The sequence below is a fragment of the Peromyscus maniculatus genome, chromosome 20 (genome assembly GCF_049852395.1).
Source record: "Peromyscus maniculatus bairdii isolate BWxNUB_F1_BW_parent chromosome 20, HU_Pman_BW_mat_3.1, whole genome shotgun sequence".
Taxonomy (NCBI): Eukaryota; Metazoa; Chordata; class Mammalia; order Rodentia; family Cricetidae; genus Peromyscus; species Peromyscus maniculatus.
In genome coordinates this window covers 1,705,054-1,727,665 of record NC_134871.1, presented here as the reverse complement: position 1 = coordinate 1,727,665, position 22,612 = coordinate 1,705,054, and the positions used below count along the sequence as shown (strand labels likewise).

Genomic DNA, 22,612 nt, shown 5'->3' with positions numbered 1-22,612 from the left:
CACCATGACCAAAAGTAACTGGATGGGCGCACGCCTTTAATCCCAGCACTCGGGAGGCAGAGGTAGGCGGATCTCTGTGAGTTTGAGGCCAGCCTGGGCTACAGAGTGAGATCCAGGAAAGGCGCAAATCTACACAGAGAAACCCTGTCTCAAAAAAAAAAAAAAAAAAAAAGTAACTGGGGGAGGAAACAGTTTATTTCTGCTTACAGCTTTGTAGCCATTATCCAAAGAAGTCAGGGCAGGAACCGGGAGGCAGGAACTGATGCAGAGGCCATGGAGGAGAGCTGCTTACTTACTGGCTTGCTCCTCATTGCTTATGCAGCCTGCTTTCTCATAGCGCTTGGAACCAACAGCCCAAGGTTGGCACTACTCACAGTGAACTGGGCCCGGCCACATCAATCATCAACCAAGAAAATGCACAACAACCTTTTCCCATCTGCTAGAAGCATTTTTCTCAGTTGAGATTCCCTCTTCCCAAATGACTCTAATTTGTGTCAAGTTGACATAAAACTAGCCAGCACAGGGTGTATGTTAGTTTTCTAGTGGTACTTAACAACCTGAAACAAGTTAGATTGCTCCAGTCCTGTGGGATGCATTCCCATAGCCGTTGAAGCAACAAGTCTGATATGGAAATGTCCTTACAAGTCATGGGAAGAGCCTGTCCTTTTTCTGTGGGCTTCCGAAGGCTGCTGGAAACTCTAGGCATTCCTCAGCTTGCAGCATGTTTCTCTAGATGTTCCCACATGGCCTCCTCTCCTATGTCTGTGCCTCTCTTCTTATCTGGATCAACTTTCCACCCGAATCTCAAATACCACTTCTTATTTTGATCATGTCTGCAAAGATCCATTTGCAAGTACCGAAGATACAATAGGGTGTGAGGAGAAAATATTAACTGGAAATGGTACACACTAGTCACCCCCAGCACTTGGGATATAGGAACAGAAAGATCAGGGGTTCAAGGCTAGCCTCAATTACATGGTGAGTTTAAGGCTAACCTAGGCTATCTGACACCTTGCCTCAGCACTTCCCTTTGGGAGAAGAAAGAGAAAACAAGCTTTATTTTGTTTATTTTTTTTAATAAAATATCTTTGGTTTTATATTTGCAGTGATATCGACAATCATCTTAGTAACTGTTCCATTGCTGCAAAGAGATGCTGTGACCAAGGCATTCTAATAAAACAAAGCATTTAATTGGAGCCTTGCTTTCAGAGGTTAGTCTATTATCATTATGATGGGGGGCATGGCAGCATGCAAATAGACTTGATGCTGGAGAAATAGCTAAGTGTTCTACATCCTGATCTGAAGGTAGCAGAAAGAGAGACAGCCTGGATCTGGCATGGGCTTTTGAAACCTCAGAGTCTACCCCTAAGGATGCACTTCCTCCAATAATGCCTCCTAATTGTTCTAATCTTTCTCAAATAGTTTCATTCCCTGATGACTAAGCATTCAAATTTATGAGCCTATGAGGGCCATTCTTATTTAAACAACCACACATATGTATAATTAAAAGCAGATTCCTACATAGTTTTGGTTCTGTGAGTGAAGAGGAAAACTCCAAGCAGAAAGTGATCTGGGCCCTATTTTGGTTTATGGAGTTGCCCTGTCTTGGTCTCTGCTCATTGTCATGACAAAATTCCTGTCTTGGATGGTGTCAGCATGAAATCTTCTCAGAGTTATGGATACTGAGAAGTGCAAGGACAAGGTACTAGCTGTTCAGCTTCTGGCAAGGGTGTCTTCTTAGCTTATGTCTGTCTGTCTGCTTGTGTCTTCATAGTAAGGACAAGGGCTCAGGTGTGGGACGATCTGGTGTTTCTCACTCTCCTTTAAAAAAGAAATATTTGTTTGTTTTACATGCGTACATGTGTGTGAATGTGTATGGGAGCATATAAGGTGGTCATAACACAACTTGTGGGACTTAGTTCTTTCCTACCACCATGGGGTTCCGTTGTCCTCAGGCTAGCCTGCTAGCTCCTTCCTCCAGAAAACCATCTCACCAGCCCCATGCAATGTCTCTTCTTACAGGGACACTTATCTTATGAGATCAAATCTCTGTCAATGCGACCTCACATCCTCTTCCTAATCTCTATGGATATCTCTTCTCTATCAGTCTCAAGGAGGTTGTATTCGTCAAGGTTCTCTAGAGAACAGAACTAATAGGATGAATATGTATTAAAAGGGGATTCATTAGAATGGCTTGTAGGCTGTGGTCCCATAGTCCAATAACAGTTGTCTCCTGACAGAAAGTCCAAGAACCCAATAGTTGTTCGGTAGATCAGTTTTATATCTCAGCTGGTCTTCAGCATATGCTGGAATCCCAAAGACATAGTCTCTGATATCAGAAGGAATGCCTGAGCTGCAGGATAGATGGATTTACCAGTGAGCATGAAGGCAGGCAGGTAAAAAGCAAGTTTCCTTTTTTAATGTCTTTTCATGTAGGCTGCCACCAGAAGGTGTGGCCCTGATTTAGGGTAACTTGTCAGACTTCAAATGCTTGGGTTAATTCCAGATATAGTCAAGTTGACAACTGAGATTAGCCAACACAGGAATTAGGAGAGGTGACACAATTCAGTCTACAGCTCTTGTGGATTGCAGTGAAAACCTGAAACCTAGCCCCAGGCACATCTGCCTTCATCTTGAATTTCTCTACCACTTAAAAAAGTAGTTGAATAACTTGGACAACTATATTGTTCTAAGTCTTACTTTCTACAGCTGTATATTAAGATATTGCCTGTAGGTAATTGGTTAGAAGTATTTGGCAGTGTTCTGTGAAACTCACATTCTTCCCTTCACTACTAATTTCCCTTGCCTCTGTCCAAGCAAGACTAGAGAGCTTAGAGGAGTAAAGTCTTGTGCATCACTACATAAAGCATTATCCTGAGGCCTTCCTATTTTTCTTAGATCTGCCATTTATGTCATCATTTTAGTGTTGTCTTAGTTAGGGTTTCTATTGGTCACTACATAAAGCATTATCCTGAGGCCTTCCTATTTTTCTTAGATCTGCCATTTATGTCATCATTTTAGTGTTGTCTTAGTTAGGGTTTCTATTGGTGTGACAACACATCATGACCATGGCAACTCTTATAAGAGAAACATTTCATTGGGGTGGCTGTATTACAGTTCGGAGGTTCAGTCCATTATCATCACGGTGGGGAGCATGGCAGCGTGCAGGCAGACATGGTGCTAGAACAGTAGCTGAGAGTCCTACATCTTGCAGGCAACAGGAATCAACTGTGACACTGAGCTAAGCTTAAGCAAAAGACCTCAGAGCCCACCTCCACAGTGACACACTTCCTCCAACAAGACCACACCTACTCCAACAAAGCCACATCTCCCAATAGTGCCACTCCCTTTGGGGGCCATTTTATTTCAAACCAACACAGATGTTGAACCATCCTTTTATTTTTTTGGTACAAAGGCTGTGATATCCCAGACTAGTTTTTAAAGATATATTTATTCTGATATTACGTGCATGGATGTTTTGCCTGCATGTATATAGGTTTACCATGTAAATGTCTGGTGCCCACAGAGGCCAGAAGAGATGTGGGATCTCCTGAATATGATTTAGAGGCAGTTATGGACTTCAATGCTTACGGAACCAAACTTAAGTCTTCTGCAAGAACAGTTAGTCTTTTCAACCACTGAGGCATCTCTCCCAACCCCAAGACTAATTTTTAAACCAGACCTGGATGTGTAGCAGGCAGGTCTAGTCTGCAGTAGGTTTATGTCTGTAGTAATTCTCTGTGTGCAGTAGGTGTGTATACATAGTAGGTTTCTGTGCACTAGGTCTATATACATAGTAGGTCTTTATGTGTGTAGAAGGTCTTATCTACAGTAGATCTCTGTATGTAGCAGTCTTGTCTGCAGTAGGTGGTGAGCACTGTAAATGTGCTAGGTGGACTGTATGCTTTGGTGGTGGTAACAGCCCCTCTTCACCTTCTCCAGCTTTGTTTTTCTCAAGGTGCGATGAGCAGGAGCTCTCTTTCCTTTGTCTGCCCCGTCTGCTTATTGCTCACAGGGTGATAAGCATTAAACAATGAATTCATCGGCACAGAGCAGGGTTCTCAGGAGCCTGGGCCTGAAGTCACACAAACTTAGCCTGCATATTAAGCTCAGACCTTATTGGTAATGGGCTTTGAGCAAAATTGCAAGTTTTTCGTTTGCAAAGTGGAGCTGGCAATGGTAGCTGTGTCACCAGTTTCTGCAGAGGGAAGGTCTGTATGCCTTTAGTATGATAACAGTCCTGTCCAAAGGGAGAGGCCTGGGCTGGACTGAGGACTGCTCTCTGCATTAATTCCGCAGTATTCTTCTAGCTAGGAAAGCACTTTCTTTTCTAGCAGTGCAGTCTTGACCAAGACACTTCTCCCCTTTAATGGTTTTTAAAATGTAATCATATTTATTATTATTTATTATTATTATTATTATTGGTGTGTATGTGCGTGCGTGCGCACACGTGCATACGTGCATGCGTGCCTGCCTGTCTGTCTGTCCCTCTGTACAAATGACACAGCATAGCTGTAGCAGTCAGGGGACAAGTTGTTCAAGTCATTTTCGCCTTCCCCCTTCCCATGGTTCTGGGGAATTGAACTCAGGTCATGAGGCCTGCACAGCAAGCATGTCACCTTGTGAGCCGTTTTGGCTCCCTCCCTACTCAATTCTAATGTTGCTACCTCTAAAGATGACTCTACCTTTCTCACAATTGTGAAATGTACTTAAAGTGGCAGGAAGCACAAAAACTGTTAATTGTCATTAGGGAGGCGAGCTGTGATTGGAGGACTGAAATGATGTCCGCTACAGCCCCGGGAAAGTTCAAGCTCTTGAGTCATCCTTAAATAGCCACCCTTAGAAACAGCACCCAACATCTGGGCGGTGATGGCACATGCCTTTAATCCCAGCACTCAGGAGTCAGAGGTAGAAGCCGGCAGATCTCTTTGAGTTCGAGGTCAACAACCACCACCACCACAACAACAAAAAACAAAATAAAGCCACACACACACACACACACACACACACACACACACACAAAAGAAGAAGAAAGAGAGATAAGAAAAGATAGCATCCAATGACATTTCAGTCTTGTTCTCTCCTGTACCTTTCCTTGCTTGCTGTTGCCTGCAGCTTCATGGTGTTAAAGTCCAGACAGTCTCTCCATGTCCAGAAACCCAGGATGCTTCCAGATCCTCTGGTTCCTGCTCTGTCCCCTGCTCCTGTCTGCTCTTCACAGTGCCTATCTGGCATTCTTGTTCTAGCCTGAAGTCTTCTGACAGAACATATTGTGAGTCAGGGATGTAAGAACTCCCACATGTTATTGGCAAGGTTCAGAGATGGAGTGGACCCACCTCTGTAATAGAAGGTTGGTGTGACTTCTCCAAGGTTAGAGTGTGTGCAGACTTTGGCCCCTAGTCCCACTACTAGTCTGTTCTCTGGATATGGTGATGGACATTTTCATCGATTTTTTTTTTTTTAATTCTACAACATAATAGAACCTTGAGGACAGCTTGACTGGCCAGTACCAAGTAACCAGCAGTTGCTATAGAGCAAATGATGCCATGTCTTCCTAAGTGTATCAGTCCAGGAGGCACAGGGGTTTTGTGTCTGTTCTGGCTGCTTGAATAAGTGGGACATGCCAGGTTTCTCTTCTGTAAAATGTCTATTCTTCTGACTTTAGATATCTTGTTGGGAGGCACTTGAGAACATGTAGGTATCTTATTTCTCATCACATTTCCCCTGAACTAATTTTAGTCTCATTGAGAATTCTTGTGAGTCAGTTATTACTGTGCTATTTGCCAATGAGTTTCTCCTCTAGTTATGACTTCTGCATTTACTAGTTAGAAGTCTACTGCAAGGCAGAACTTCATTTCCCATTAAAAATGCCACTTATCTATTGGCTTATGGTCTTGTCGATTCTTGCTAAAATCATAACAATCCATGAATAAAACTGCATTATTACCCAGATTTTCCTAAATTTGGTCATTACTATGCCCTTAAAGTTGGCTTCTGTACCCTGTTTTGATATTTCACCAATGTTTTTAGCTCTTTCTTACATTTTGGTCCAAGCTTACAGTATGCTCTGCCTGCCCCAGCCCTGGAATCAGCCATGACTTCTGTGATATTCTTACCTTCCTTAAACTAAGGAAGAGATAATTATGAGACAAACCTAAATTGAGAGACATTCTATGAAGCCACTCTTTTGAAGACAAAGAATGGTTGAACAGTTTCATGGTAAAGAGACTAAGGAGGCTGGGAATGCCTCAGACAGTAACATGCTTTTCTCATATGCATTAGGACTTGAGCTCAATCTCCAGAACCACGTGAAAAGTCGGGCATGGTGACACGTGTCCATAGTCCTAGTGATGGCAGAATGGGAGTTGGAGACAGGTAGATCTCTGGAATTTTCCAGCTGGCCTAGATTACCTGGAGAATGTATAAGCCAATGAGAGACCCTATCTCAAACAAAAGGAGGGGAGGCACCTTATGCATGAAGACCAAGTTTAGTGTGTCATCTCCACACAAATACACACCTGTTCCTACACACACACACACACATACACACACACACACACACACACACACTCCTTCCCCAGAAGAGTAACTAAGAAGCCAAGCATGATGACACATGCCCAAAATCCCAGCACTTGGAAGGTCAAGTCAGGGGGATTGCCATGAGTTCATAAGTTTAACGTCAACCTGGGCTACATAGACTAGCCAAGGTGACATTGCATAACACTGTCTCCAAACTAAACAATAAAAAGACAAAACAACACCCTCCCCTGCCAAAAAAAGACTAGGAGACTCATTAGTTAAATACAGTTTGTGACTTAAGTCAGATTCTGTACTTAGAAAAGTCATTATTGGTGAATTTAAATCAAGATTCTTAATTAGCCACTAGGACTAATTTCCACATAAATTTATATTATTTATTTTGGTTTGGTTTTTTGAGAAAGGACTTCTTGGTGTAATAGCTCTGGCTGTCCTAGAACTTGTTCTGTAGACCATTCTGGTCTCAAACTCACAAAGATCTGCCTTCATCTGCCTCCTGAGTACTGGGATTAAAGACCTAAGCCTCCATTTCTGGGTTCCATATAAAATTAAGTAATTGTACTGTGATAATAACATAAGAAAGATAGCAATATTTGGGAAGGGCTAAGGTTATATAGGAATTTTCTGCACTCTTAAACTTATTTTATAAGTATGACATTGTTTCAAACTGAAAATTAAATAAAAATTATACAACACAGTAAGATCTGTGTGTTTGAGGGTAAATGTATTCATCAATTAATTTAAAAAAGACAAGCTGTTGTACTGTTTGTCCTGAATTGGCCTATTTTTTATAAAAACAAGGCAGGCCCATATAGAACATATTCATGTTTACCTACACATGGAGAAATTCTAAGAAAAACATATGTTTCCTCTTAATACACATTTCTGGGAAGTGTGATTGGAAGATGTGAGACAATGGAAGCTTTCACTTTTTGAAACTTTTATTGAAACTTTTTTAAGCAAACAGGTGCTAGTGTTTGGGGAATCATCAGCACCTGGGTGACATGTGTGTACACGCATGTATGTGTGCTGCACTCTGATGCCTCTGTGCCCAGCTCTTCCCCCAAGTATGTTTTCCTATGTGCACTTACAATGCAAATACACTTGCTGGAGGGATGCTCACACCTTTTCATTCTGTTGACTGTTTTCTCACATCTGATCCTTCTGTTGGTATTTTTATACAAAGGCAGTGTGCAGCCCATGTTGGTTCAGTGGTGCCAGCTCCTTTTATGTTTCTCAGAAACCTGGCAACAGTTAGACTTTGCAAACTTTGTTCCTAACTCAGTACCATTTCAGTCTCCCCAGAGGAGTGTACAAGTTATAATTTACTGTATTAAGGAACTATGACTCATTCAAGTGCTTTGGATCTCAACCCCAAAAATTAGTGAATTGCTGTAGTTCCTTTTTGGATTAAAAAAGTTATTATGTTTTGGGGTACTTATGTGTGTGTGTGGGGCAGGCAAGTACATGCATACACCACAGTTCAAGTAGAGTCAGAGGATAATTTTTTTTTTTTTTTTTTTTTTTTTAAAGGCAGAGTGTCTCCTGTTATTTCTGCCACTGAGCTTTTAGGCAAACTTTGATTCTCCTGACTCTGCCTCCATCTTTACTTGACCATGCTTGGACTGGAATTACAGACCAGAGTCACTGCATCCAGTTTTTTAAATGTCAGCTTTGAACTCAGGCTGTGCATCAAACCCTTTTACCTCTAAGCCACCTCACCAGCTTGAGCCTCTTAGGATGTTTTAACAACCATGAGACTGCAGTTTCTGCAAAATTGCTTTCCTTTTGTGGCGTGAGATAGGGTCCTGCTGGAAGCCCTGGCTGCCCTAGAACCCAGTGTGTAGCTCAAGGTGGCCTTGACCTGGAAGCTGTCCTCAGGGAGTATGCAATAACTGCACCACCTTTGCCCTGCAGTCACTGTCGTATTTCTTCTAGGTGGGTTTATTTCATAGACAAGCTAGTTTTGATCAAGGTGGGGCGTGTGAGAGTGCAAGCAATGTCACTCAAATGAGGGTTCTACATGCCTTTGCAGATGCTGACCACGGTAGCTTCCTGCTACTGTGTGATGAGGAAACTGATGAAGAACATATGAGCCACAGGTCCTGGGATGTTCATCGAGTTAGCTCCGAAAGAGCTCTCACCCATTCTCACCCATTCTAGCTCCTTATCCCTTTTAGGGCTCACTCTCTCTAGAATACTCTCTGCCACTCCTTGCCACATTCCAGGCTGCCTGTCACCCCTTTATAGTTCTGAGATGTGAGCTCCATTTTTGCTTTCTGGGATTTTGCCCTGCATGCTATCTCCATGGATAGGACTGTGAGCAGTGACTATACAGGTGGTTATAATTGTAGCTGAGGAATCTGTGAGTCTTCATCAAGTACACACTGTACTGGAGGAATGCTCATTCATTGTGTCATCCACTTCTCCCAATAAGTCCTTGGTGTTGGCCTTATTGTGGGCTGGCACTTAATGTTCACAGCCAACCTGACTAGGAACCAGAAGGAAAGATGGGTGTCACTCTTTTCAAAGAAGTATTCACTCTGTGTGTTTAAACTCTCCCAGAAGATTTTTGCAAAGTGAAACAAATTATTATCCCTCAGAATTATGGCTATATTTCCCACACACAACAAATAGATGTTTGAGCCAGCATCAGTTCCCATTACTACTACCTCACTCTTGACATCAAACTATTCATGAAGGATGTGAATGTTGCAATCCACATTAAAAGCATGAAATATTAGATATCCACTAAATTCAGTAGCAGAAACCATTCGGGGAACCATTCAGGAAACCAAAGGTAAGGAAAGAATTGGGGGAAGCCAATTTTTCAACAAAAACTAACATTTGTAAGTATAGTCAAAGAAATGACAAAGATGTTCAGAAATCCTATGGTTAACATTTATTCTAGACCACATAGCAAAGTATCTCTATCTTTTAAGATATCGACTCCATAAAGGGTCTGCTTCTATATGTCCTGCATAAGACACAAATGCCAGAATAGAGGACATGTCTACAGCTCCTCTTTCAGCACCCCTCCCACCCCCAGTTAAGGTCCCTCTGTAGGAGAAACAGTGAATGAACGGTAAAGCTCCTTCAATTCTGAAGTCATTAAGAGCACAGCTGTTGTTAGTTAATGGACCTCTCACTAGAACTCTATGCTTTTTCAGAATTTATTTTTGAGAAGATAACAGTACAATGTGAGGCCTTGGAAAACACACTAAGGAATCTCCAAACACTTGGTAAATTCAGTGGTAGTGCCAATCTTCACGTATGCTTTATGTGAATGTGAACAATGCAAATTCACAGGTCATTGGGCAAGTTAGCATGTAGCGAGTACATTTTCTGTCTTCAGTCCTTGAAATGATCAAAGAGGGGATGGGTGAACTGTATCAGGTTGAAGACAGAATGCTATTTCTCTTTGGATGAAAAATATGTGTGTTAAGCCTGGTGAGCATGCTGCTACTAAGTTGTGATATTGAAAGTAGATGTTTGTAAGAGCCGTAGTGCCATAAGATGTGATTTTGGAAAATCAACCATTTAAAAAAAAAGATTCCAGTATTTAGAAGGCTGGGCAGCCAAGATCATTTTCTAAGTGTTGAATAGATTGACAAGAATCCAAAGGGAAAGTAGAGCTGAGCTAGTTTCCAAAGCACACACTGAAACCAGTGGAGGTCACTGGACTCATTGCTCACCACGCCTCCTGTGTTTCTTGTATGTTCTGTCTCAAGTTTGTGCTTCTCCAGAAAGTAATTTAGATGATTTTTTTTTTTTTTTGAGACAGAGTAACCCTGGCCTTGAACTCCCAATACTCCTTTTCCCTAAGTGCTTAGATTGCAAACATTTGTCTCCACACCCAAACACATTTTAATGAATGCAAGAACTATCCCCGTGGCCAATGTAGTCTATTGTCGGGAAGCCATTTCTCCACTGTATTGCTGCCCATTCAGTCTCTATGATATGAATCTGGAGGGCTCTCTGCATTTCACCCCACTTCAAGTTCACGGTAGGCCACTCTCTGGACCTCTCCCAAGACCTGTAGCCCAGTTGGTCAGCAATGTGGCAGCCAGTTTGTTCATTTCAGTTTCTACTTTACAAACTTAACAACATCTCTTGCACTTGAGTGGTGAGTCATCTGATAAAGGTCGCCCTGGTTCCTAGTGACCTTTTCTACACAAGAGCAGAGTCACGGGTGGCTTTGATGGCTAGTTTCCAGGGCCATTGGAGGCTCTTCTTAATTAATCTGCAAGTGGGCCTCTGGCATTTAGACAGGCGGTGGCTACCTTCTAGAAAGTACTAATGTGTTTCCTCTGGAGGAGGGGCCTCGCTTTCCACCTGTGGTTTTACAAGGTATCACCACTGATTGACTGCTCTGGGCCACACACTATAGCTTGGCCGGAGAGGTGTGAGGGAAGCCTGGTGACAGCCACCCTGCCTTGCATCCAGTTCACTGAGTCTCATACCCACAGTAGAAGTAAAGTCCAGTTTCGAAAGGGTTTTGTCTGCTGTGTTCACTATAGCTCACTCTACTTAATGTAAAGATGATAGACCACTTTTTTGTCACCCTTTGTGCGTCCTTTGTTATGAAATGTGGAAAACCATTGCCTTATAATTATGATGTTGTTGTAAGCTTTAACTCAGGGTTGCACCTTGATGGCATGTATCGAGGGCTCCATAATTACTTACCTACCCACCTAAACATTAAAGTACTATCATTCATTGCCTTGGAGTTGGGATTTTTTTTTTCCGTTTTTGTTTTACCAGTATGATTCATTCACGCATTTGACTCAATTCAGTTAAGTTAACACATCCTGAAACTCTGTTAAACACCAGAGTCCTACCAGTGAGCAGCCCTTTGTACCCCTTCACAGTCTTCTGGGAAATGTAGAGATATGACTGAAGACAGGCTGGCAGAGCTGCATTGATAGGTGAGTCAGTGACCAGTGGGGACCCAGTGGTTCCGGAGCCTTCAGAAATGTGTCTGCTCCTGAAATCAACATGAAATTGTGTTTCCAAGGTAAAAAGCTGTGTCTTTCTCACCGACACCTCTCAAGACCAAGGGCACTATCTAAATCAACAGGGTACACAGACATCCACAGAATGTGGCTGGACACAGCACAAAAATTTTCTTGGGGAGGTTATCTTCTTAAAGCAATATTTTAAAGTTCTTGATCCCAAAAGGAAAAGAAAAGAAAAGACAAGAAAAAGCCAGGCATTAGTACATGCCTGTAATCCCAGCATGTGGAAGTCAGAGACAGGTGAGTTTGAGGCTAGCCTGATGTATGTAGTGAGCTCCAGGTTAGCCATCTACAAAGTGAGACCCTGTTTCATAGGAAAACAAAAGCTCTTGATTGAGTTGACATTCTAGAATCCTCTGATTGGTGCCGAGTAAACCCCCTGCTTCGGCGTTGCCCAAGAAAGTCATTATTTTGTGATCTCCTCAGACTCTCATTGTTGCGAGAAGCTGACTAATTTGAAGCAGGGAAATGAAGGGTTTTGTGAAATGTCCCTTTCTGCACATCTGTCCTTACTGTCAAATCAAGTAGTTATTTCTGATAAGTTGTTTGGCTTCTGTGAAGCAGCCTGGCTGGGTCTGGTTGTGGGTGGCGCTGATAATGACTGAACTGTCTACACAGATGAGGGTGGGGGTGGCCTTCTCAGCCATTTTCAAGTAATGAGGGGGTTGGGAGGTGGGTCGGTGAGTGGGATGCTTCCTGTGCAAGCACGGAGAACTAGTGCTTGGGAGGTGCAGACAAAACTTTTGTGGGTCACTAGCCTGTCCAGCTAATCAAATCAATGAACTCTAGATTCAGTGAGAGACTCTATACAAATAAATAGGATGGAAAGTGCTTGAGGAACACACCTGATTGTAACCTCTGGCCTCCACATACACATGAACACATATGTCATCCACACACATGGACACATACACTGCAAACAGAAAAAGAATTTTTTTTAAAACTCCAAGTAATAAGGCACCTTTGAGAATACTTGGGGATGTCTGTGACCACTGCAAATGGAGTTCTAGATGGACTGAGCTGGCCAAGAGGGAGCACAGCTGCCTCTAGAATGCCTTGTTCTTTGCAGGATATTTTGCCTTGAACCTGCTTCTGGACTCTGTGAGCACTTCCGGAAAGACCATAGACTCTGGAAACTTTCCAAGAAACTGATGGGCATCAACACTTTTCTAGCAATGTTTCCTTTTTTACAATTAATTGATTATGTGAGCTTCAGTTTCCTCAGCCAGTGAAGGAAAGGAAAGATGGATTATTTAATTAGAATGGCTGCAGATGTTATAACAAATAAACCTTAATATTTAAGTTAAACCAATCTTCTTCCTTATGTGATAGTCTATGCAAGGTGTTCCTGGTGAGCAGAAGCATGGAAGCCAGGCCTCTTCATATCACCATCCTGCCATCCCTAGGACCTTGAAATCCACCCACCTGGCAGAGGCAGAAAGGGCCAGTAGAGAAGGGCTTCCTAGTTACTTTCATGAAACTTTTAAAAGACTAATATATGAAACAGTACATAGTTAAGGGTGTGCCACACGATGCTTAAATACACACAAACATGGTATAATGTTTCAATCAGGGAAACAATTCTTTCGCTAAATTCACCTATCATTTCTTTTTAATTTTTTTATGTATCTATCTTGTGTGTATATGTGCATGTGTGCATATGCATTTATGCATGCCACTCTGCATGTGTGCATTCAGAGGACAAGTTGGGCAAGTTGGTTCTTTCCACGCCTGTGGGTTCTGGGTATCCAAGTCAGCTTGTCAAGCTTGGTGTCAAGCACCTTCACCCACTGAGACATCTCACTGGTCCCGTATTTCATTTTCTTATAGAATAAATATTCAAAGCAGTTTTTTTTCTAGCTTTTTGAAATAGACAGCCTGCTGTTACTGTTATTGGTGGTTTGTTGTTTTTATTATCTGTACTCTTCATGCTATGCCACAGCAACAAGAGCTCTTTATTCCTTCTAACTATAGTCCTTTTCCAATTCTACCTACAAGTGAAGCTCTTACAGCACTTGCCTCTGTGTGCCTGGCTTTCTTCACCTATTACAGTGACCAATGTCCTCTACTTTCATCCACATTGTCACAAAAAAGCAGGGTGTAGCATGAATCTCTAAAAGGTCTTATTAATAAAGACAAACCTGGAGCCTGGTATTGGGGTGAACACTGCATGATCAGAGAAGCAGAGCAAGCTACAGCTAACCTCACCTTGCCAACTTCTCAGCCGATCCTGTTTCCTCAGACTGGAAGCCTCTGAGTCTATCTGAACGGATCTCAGCTGAACTGCTTCTTAAAAGCCTAAAAGCCTAAAAGCTTAACCAGCTCTAGTTCCTGGTCCTCATGCCTTATATACCTTTCTGCCTCCTCCCCTCACTTCCTGGGATTAAAGGCGTGTGTCACCATGCCTGGCTGTTTCCAGTGTGGCTTTGAACTCACAGAGATCCAAATGGATCTCTGCCTTTGGAATGCTAGGATTAAAGGTATGGATGCCACCATTTTCCGGCCTCTATATCTAGTGGCTGTTCTGTTCTCTGACCCCAGATGAGTTTATTAAGGTTCACAATATATTGGGGAACACAATATCACCACAGCAGGGCTTCAGTTTTTGTGGGTTTTTCTATGGTTATGCTTGATTAGTATCACACTGAGCATGCGTGCCACGTTTTCTTCATCCATCCACTCATTGTGTGATGGACACACAAGCTTTCCTCTCTGTGGCTATTGTAAAGATAGTACTGCAATGAACATGGGAATGCAGATGTATGTTCCACATGCTGATCGTGTTTTGTTTGGACACATACCCAGTAGTGAGGCTGTTGGATCATATAGTCATTCTATTTTTAGCATGTTGAGAAGCCTCCAATCTGTTTCCCATAATGTCTATGCTAGTTTACATTCCTACCAGCATGGTGCAGGGGTAGAATCTCTTCCTGAACATTCCTGCCAGCGTTTATCTTTTGTTTTTTTCTGACAGCAATTAGAGTGAAATCAAATCACTTCAGTGTAATTTTGATTTCTATTTCCCAGTCTTTAGTGTTGGCGGGAAGTTTTGTGTACCTGTTGACCATTTGTTTGTTTTCCTTGGGGGGAACTGCTGACTTCTCAATACATTCCTAAATTGGATGAGCGATCATTGGGCGTTGTGTCTTTGATGTTCTTTAGTATGGCTGTTTTCACGTTATCGGATGCACAGTTTGCAAACATTGCCCCTAATTTTATGGGTAGTCTCTTTATGTTGGTGGCAGTTCCCTTTGGTTTGACATAATCTTGTTTGTCCACATTTAATTTTGTGTTTTCCATTTTTGTTGTCGTTTGATTGTTTTGTTTTGTTTTTGTAGTTGTGTCAAAAACAATACTTGTTCCTTCTAATACCCCAAGGGATGTCTCTTAAATCTTACATTATATTTAAGCCTTTATTCCATTTTGAAATGATTTTTAATAACTGATAAGAGCAAGAGCTAGAAGTCTAGTTTCATCCCCTGCCTAACAACTTTCCCATTTATTGAGAATGTTGTCTCTTCCTTACCAGTGAGTGATCTCTGCTCTTGTACCATTGTGAAAATCAGTTGACTGGTCAGGGATGGTGGTACTTACCTGTCATCTCAATACTTTGGGAGGTTGAGACAGGAGGATTGCCATCAGTTTGAGGCCAGCTTTGGCTATATAGTGAGTATCATGCTAACAGAGTGAGATTTGGTCTGAAAAACCAACTAACAAACCAAACAAACAAACAAATAAAAACCATCAGACTGAAGATGTGTGAATTTACTTGTAGGTCACTGTTGTTTTCCTTCGATCCACATGTCTGTTTTTGTACTCATCTCAGGATATTTTGATTATTATGGCTTTGTAGTAGACTTTGAACTCAAGTATAATGGCCCCTGGTTTGTGCTTTTTGTTCAAGATGGTTTTCACTTTTTGGAGAGTTTTGCACTTCCATATAAATTTTAGGATTGTTTTTAAATTCTGTGAAAAATGGATTGGATTCTTCTTCAGGAATGGATTCAATCTGTAGATTAGATTAACATTTCAGCAATGTTGATTCTTCCCATTCATGAACTTTGTCTTTTTCCCCTTCTTTTTGTGCATATAAATTCTCAAGTGTGTGTGTGTGTGTGTGTGTGTGTTGTTTCCTTGTTTCTTTCATTTTTGTTTATTTGATACTGTAAGTTGGATTGCTTTTTATATGCCTATTTCACATAGTTTACTATAGGTACGTACAAAGCTTTGTATATTGGTATTGTATCTTGCGGCTTTCTTTCTTTCTTTCTTTCTTTCTTTCTTTCTTTCTTTCTTTCTTTCTTTCTTTCTTTCTTTCTTTCTTTTTTTTGTTGTTTTTTTGTTTTTTTGAGACAGGGTTTTTCTGTGTAGCTTTGCACCTTTCCTGGAACTCACTCTGTAGCTCACGCTGGCCTCGAATTCAGAGATCCGCCTGCCTCTGTCTCCCGAGTGCTGGGATTAAAGGCGTGCGCCACCACTGCCTGGCTTTCTTTCTTTCTTTCTTTCTTTCTTTCTTTCTTTCTTTCTTTCTTTCTTTCTTTCTTTCTTTCTTTCTTTCTTTCTTTCTCTCTCTCTTTCTTTCTAATCATTTTCAGTGCAGTCCTTGGGGGTTTCTGTGTATACATCATACCATCTACAATAATAAAAATCTTACTTTGTCTTTCACAGCTTTATTATTATTATTATTATTTGGTGCTAAAAAATAGGGCTTTGTACATAGTAAGTATGTGCAATACCAGCTGGGCTTTTACCCAAGCCCTGGACTCCCTTCATTTCTTTTCTTGTCTCATCACTCTTTCTGGGACTTACAGTACCATGTTGAATATAAGTAATGAGTGTGAATATCCTTGTCTTTTTCCAGATGTTACAAAGTGGTTAGCTTTTTGTCTTTGTATTATTTTAACAGTAGGCTTATTATACGTAATCTTTGCTGTGTTGAGTACATTCTTTCTACGCTTAATGCTCCAAGTTTTAATGTGAAGATATGTTGAATTTCATTAAGTGCCTTTTCTTTGTTGAGAGGATCGTGAGTTTTGTTCTTCCTTCTATGGATATGCTGTCTCATCTTTATTGAACCTTAATCCTTGCTTCCCTGTAATGAATTGTACTTGATCACAGTAGATAATCTTTAATGTGCTCTGTTAAAGGCTTGCTAGTGTTTTGCATCTATGTTCTTCAAGGTATTAGCCTGAAGGTGTGTTTATATATGTGTTAATTTTGTTAACTAGTGTAATAAGGTCCTGTAAGGTGGAGGAATTCTTTATACTTTTTTTTATTTTTATTGTTTTATGAAGAAGAATAATTTCAGAAGAATTGGTAGTAGTTCTTTCTATGCTTGGGAGGTCTCAGTGATGTAGCCATCCGATCACTGGCTTTTTTTGGGAGATTTTTTTACTATGAAATCACTCTCATTATTCATCAATAGTTCGCTCAGGATTTCTGTTTCATTGAGATTCAATCTCCAAAAAGTGCCCGTATTAAAGAATCCTCCAATTTCCTGCAACTATTAAATTTATTGGTATATAACTGTTCATACCCACTTTTTAAATACTTCACCCTGAAAGTCCCATATAGTAACTTCATTCCTGAAGGATAAACTCTAGAAGAGTTCCAGAATTGAAGGTGGTGGAGGTAGAGGTGGATTGCAACCATTCACTATCATGTATATCTTCTTTTTTAATGTTACATAAGAGTAAGTGAGATTAGGTTGTGAACATGCCCTGCTGTGGCATATTCCGCAAACTGCAGAATGCATGGTGATAGTGGATTTCCCCTCTACTTTTTCCTGATACACATTCATATTATAAAGTTATTAATTTTGTGCATGTATTTAATAAACTAATTAAAAACCTCCTAAATTGGTGCTATTTTTAATACTTTGGGTGGGATTAGGGAGAGGTAAATCTTCTTGCTGGGCTTATCAGTGCTTTACCAAAAATTGTTGACAGGCTCATGATGGCTTTTGCTAGGCTGTATGGGTACTTGTTCTCCATTTATGTTCTTAAGGATAGGGACATTTATAAGCTGAGCAGCATCTATGCAGCGTCTGCAAGAGAGTTTGGCCTCAATGTTGGGGAGGGATTTCTGGTAATGAGTGTATTCAAGCACAGTGACAGTTTCCTGTAGCGTAAAGGGGGGGGGGCAGTCATTCCTTTGGGAGTTTCCCTAAATAATTAAAGTATTTACAACACTCTCTGGGGGCCAAGGGCCAAGTGATTGCTTGTGTGAATTCATTTTCATCCCATCAGCGCCTTTAATGATACCCAGTCTGTAGAGGTCCCCAAGGCAACAAAGGACAAGAGGCTCAGAGACCATGTTAGCGTACCTAGCTTGGAGATGCTGGCATAGGCTGTCTCTGTTGCATTCCTTCTGGCCTCATCATAAGGTTCATGACAGGATTTTTTTTTTGTAGGTGTTCAAAATAAAGATATGAACAAACCAGTTTGATTCCAAGGAACTCATTGTTTGGCAGAGGCTGAGGTGGTGGTATTTGTAGGATGAATAATGAAAGAACATATAGTCAATTATTCTTGTTTGTTATAGTCATGCCTTATAAAGGGAAGCACACATTGAGTTGCCCAGTCTGAAAGCATTGCCCCAGATGAGAGTTCTGTTCCTGGGAGCCTCTGACCGATGTGCTTGTCAGCCCTTCCACACATAACCTTGTTTGGTGTGTATCTGTTAAAGGTGCTGTGTTTTATTTATCACATTCCCTAGCATTGAACCCGTGCCAAACGGCAGTAGAACTGCTGTCTGAAGAGGTGTCTCTTAATGCATACTTTCTTTGTGAAGCACATTGTAGCCTCCACAAGCTCAGGAACATCCGATATCACTAAAATACAGGGGAAGAAAACGTTCTTCAGTAGACCATGACAAAGATTCTTCTTTAAAGGCTGAGGAGTAGAATCAGAGCAATGAGCCTGCTTCATTTTGAACTCTAAGAACGCATGGCCAGTGACAGGAAATTTTCACTGCTCTGTCAGTGAACACAATGGACTGCATAATTACAAATACATTTAAGTGAGTAGGTAAAATTTTAGACACATAATCTACAAATGAGAAGCTGAGAATGTTGCTCATTTGGTAGAGTCCTGGCCTAGTGAGTTAGAGCCCTGAGCCACATAAAGTGGACAGAGTGATGCATGCCTGTAATCCTAGCACAAATGTTTAAGGTAATCCTTCGATGCAGATGCATAATGAGTTTGAGGTGAGCTGTGTTTACATGAGACCTTGTCTCCAGATTAGGAAACACACTCTACATGGTAATTAAATATGAGTGGATTTTATCACACTGTCCCCTGAGATGCAAATTTGTCAGAGCCTATGCCGATGATGAGCATGTCTCAAGCCTGGCTGACTTTCTTGGTAAGGAGTCAGAGTGTGATGGATATTTCAAGTTTTGCCAGCCACATAGTCTCCCTCAACTCTGCCAGTCAACTTTCCTGATTCAGCACAAAGTAGCCACAGGGAATCTATTATTGTAAATGCAGGTAGCTCTGTACCAAGAAAAGTTTTAGGTTTACACACTATATTTTGAATTTCACATAATTTTCCTGCCACAGAATACTATTTGTCTTCTGAATTTTTTCCCAACTATTGTAAAATGTAGACATCACTCTTAGCACATAGGCTAAAGCATGTGGTAGCCAGATTTATCCTGAAGGCTATAGTTGGTCAACTCTGGTCTTCCATACTACTTGGTAGGGATGTTTAATAACATAGAAAACACTAATCTTTTAAAAAAGTATGGTGACATTAAAGAATTGCCAAAGTCTTAAGACCCAGCCATTTTCAAAGACAGTACATAAATGTTCATACATAGGTATGTACATCCTGAAAACATGCGGTCTTTTTGAGCCTTATGAATGGGTCTGCACCCCGAATGTAATGACAAACTATGAGGCTGGGCCATTTGTCTTTCACTAGCATTTCATTCCTGTTTGGTTTTATTGCTGTTACAAGGCACATTGCATGGGTTCTCCTTTGTGCTCAGAGATAATGCTAGTGAATGGGGAAAGACATAAAAATGAAGATTCAAGAAGTCATACTAAACCTTGCCCTTGAAACACTTTAGTGGAATAAGCTATCCAAGTGGCTTGCATGTTCAAGTATAGAAGACTAACAGATGAGTCCATTGTACTTCCTGAGTCAATAGTTGCCTTTTGTGGATGCCAGGACCAGGAAAACTCCAGAGAGGGGCTCTCTGAGACCAAGGTTCATTATCCTGCTTTATGAGTGGAAAAGCATAGAGTCCAGGGTGGATGGCAGAGGAGGGATGGAGGATTGGTACAAATCCACCAGACCTCACATTGAGGTATCTTTATATTTTCAATCCTCTATCCTTATATCAGGATATATATATATATATATATATATATATATATATATATATATATATATATTGCTGTCCCAGACTTTGTGTCTATATATTTTTGCATCTGAAGGACCTTGTGAAGGTCACAAGAGATGGATAGGAAGTTGACTATGGCAGAAATTAAATGGGATTTATCAAACATCAAGACTCCTCCTGTCACATTCATGAGATAATCAGCACTGTGTTGCTTGTGCAGCTAATGCAGTCAGCTGCCTCTTCTCTAATTATTAAACATGAATATGTAGCACCTGGACACCAGGTGCCTCATTTGTGTTGATAGCCTCCCCAAGGCTGTCAGACAAAGTCCCTATCTCTGGGGACCTCATTTTTTTCCACATCAGCCATAATGTTGTATTCCTGTGTGCTTCAGGATCAGGTAGGATGCCAGCCATGATCACCTTTCTGTACTCAGGGCATTAGTAATGATCTATAACCAGGTAGGTAAGTTGTAGAGATTCTTCCCGGAATCTTGTTTTGAGTATATGCAAATATAATGGATATATATTTCACCATGAGAATTCAGAAATAGGTTAGGTGTGCTGGCACACATCTGGAATCCCAGCACAGGAGAGGCTAAGAGGTTTGATGACAGTTTGGTCTATATGGTGAGACCTCATCTCTGCAAGATTAAAAAAAAAAAAGTTGAAATATAGCTTCAATCTTTTACCATAGAGGAGTGACTGAAGGCACTGTAGCATATATAGTGATTGAATTTGTTTTCCGGCCATTTAAACATAAAAATGATAGTTTAATATGACTATGTTATGGGAGAAAAATAGTATTAAAATTTTGAAATGAAGCAATGATGTGAAAAGCAAAGCAACATAAAATTACACCTAGGTCGGCAACACTGTCAGGTACCTGCCACAGCAGTGTTTCCCTGGGACATAGACAGCTGTGCTTTCTCACAAGACTCCTAGAAATCACTGTCTCCAAGATGACCCCAAGCCTCCACTACACATAATGGCGTCTTCATCACTGCGTGTAATGCCATCTTTATTAACACATGTGACAGAAATCCTCACTGCTATATATAGTGACAGTCTGGGTGCTTACTGTCCTCAGATGTCACAGAGGGAGTCCAAGGGAAATGGTCCAGTTAGAAAAGTCATTGCTTCAGCTGCTGACACCTATGAAAGCAGGAGAAGAACAAGGAGAATCTTCTAGGGGGAACCTCTGACTGTGTGCAGCCAGCATCCCAGGGAGGAGCCTGTATCTTGGCACTAAACTGTGTGGACTGGATGAGGCGGGTCATGGAGCAAGTTACAAATGAGAAACCCTTGCATCCTCAGGCCCAGAGGTTAATGCTCCTGTCTGGAGCCCATGCTATTTCTCTCCCACTTAAATTCCATGAATCTGACATTGGGAAGGAAGAGCTGGCTCTGGAGAAGATATTGCTCCTTGATTCCTGGCAATCAAATGTGATTCATGATGATGGTAGCAGATGGGACCTAAGGTCAGCCAGCTGAGAGTTCCTCCCTGCAGAGGCAGGTCTAGCCTGTGAACTGGCCTGGGTTGTCCAGTTCTGAGCACTATGGTCAACACTGAGCAGTCCTTTTGTCCCTGGTGTGAGATTCACGGCCACTGTATTGGCACGAGTTGGGTGATCACTTATACAGGATGCTGCCACCAGCTTGCAGAAAGAGGGCTGGGAAAAAGAGAGGGTACAACAGGGAGGAACTCTCTTTACAGTCATTTTTTAAGTACATGGAAAATAAAGGAAATATTGCAAATTCCCATAACCACAACGATTTCTAACACTTATTCCAAAGAATGACTAAGGTCAGCCTGAAACCCTCTTGGCCGTATCTTGAGATCGTACCTCTGACTAGTTCGGCACTTTGTGTAAGCCCACTAGTGTCCTGTTCATTTTCTCAGGAGGGGGCAACATCCTGAACTGGAGGTTTGTCTGCCTTCACAATGAAATATTACCATGAAAATTCATTGGTTCTCACAAGCTTACACAGGCTCACATATTTTTTTTTTCCCTCTGTTTGTGGAGGATTAGAAATCTATCACTATTTTGGTCTACCAATGTCTGCTACATCAGCATGTGCAAGTCTACTTGTTTCCTTCCGCTCCTGGGAGGGAGCTGTCCCCGGAGCATTGTGTGAAGGGCAGAATGGAGTCTCCTGAAAAGGAAGAGCAAGAGCAGCTTGGTGCTAAGCAGCTACCTCTTGCTGTTTTGCTTGGGTCTGGAATTTTCTTGTTGCTCACTCCAGCTCCCAGCTTCTTCTAAACATGTTCTTCTAATAACTCATGACTCAGGCAAGTCTGCGGATGATATTTTCATTTTCCTTTACTTCCAGATCCCATGAGAGAATCACACTTTTCTTGTGCAGATTTTTTCCCTGGTACCCTTCATTCTGCAATTGCCCCTGGACTTCCCTCTCTGCACTGTGATTTCTTAGTGCTGCCCCTCCTTGTGGGGGTAGTAGTGTCCATCACAACTTCTTGACTATTGTACAGTATTCATCTGTTTCTCGTTAAGAAGCAGAGGTGTTCTGGGAGGCAAAAAGAGTCCCCACTTCTGTAGTAAGCTTTCTCATTGGGACTGCCAGTCCACAAGTAACAACACAGAGACTTACTCATTATGAAAGCTTGGCCTTAGCTTAAGCTTTTTCCTAACTATCTCTTATAACTTGTTTCTATTAATCTACACTCTATCACATGACTTGGTTAC

The 22,612-nt window shown here is 41.4% G+C and overlaps 1 protein-coding gene across 11 annotated transcripts in view; it reads left to right on the top strand.

Moving 5' to 3' along the window:
* LOC143269704 (uncharacterized) overlaps positions 1–22,612 on the top strand; it is a 211,189-nt gene that overhangs the window by 145,283 nt on the left and 43,294 nt on the right. For 2 of the 11 annotated variants that reach the window (XR_013046285.1, XR_013046284.1), the window contains one exon: positions 1,107–1,211. The exons of the other annotated variants lie outside the window; for them this stretch is intronic. The gene's annotated coding sequence lies outside the window, so the exon portion shown is untranslated. The remainder of the gene's footprint in view (positions 1–1,106; positions 1,212–22,612) is intronic. 11 annotated transcript variants of the gene reach the window in all.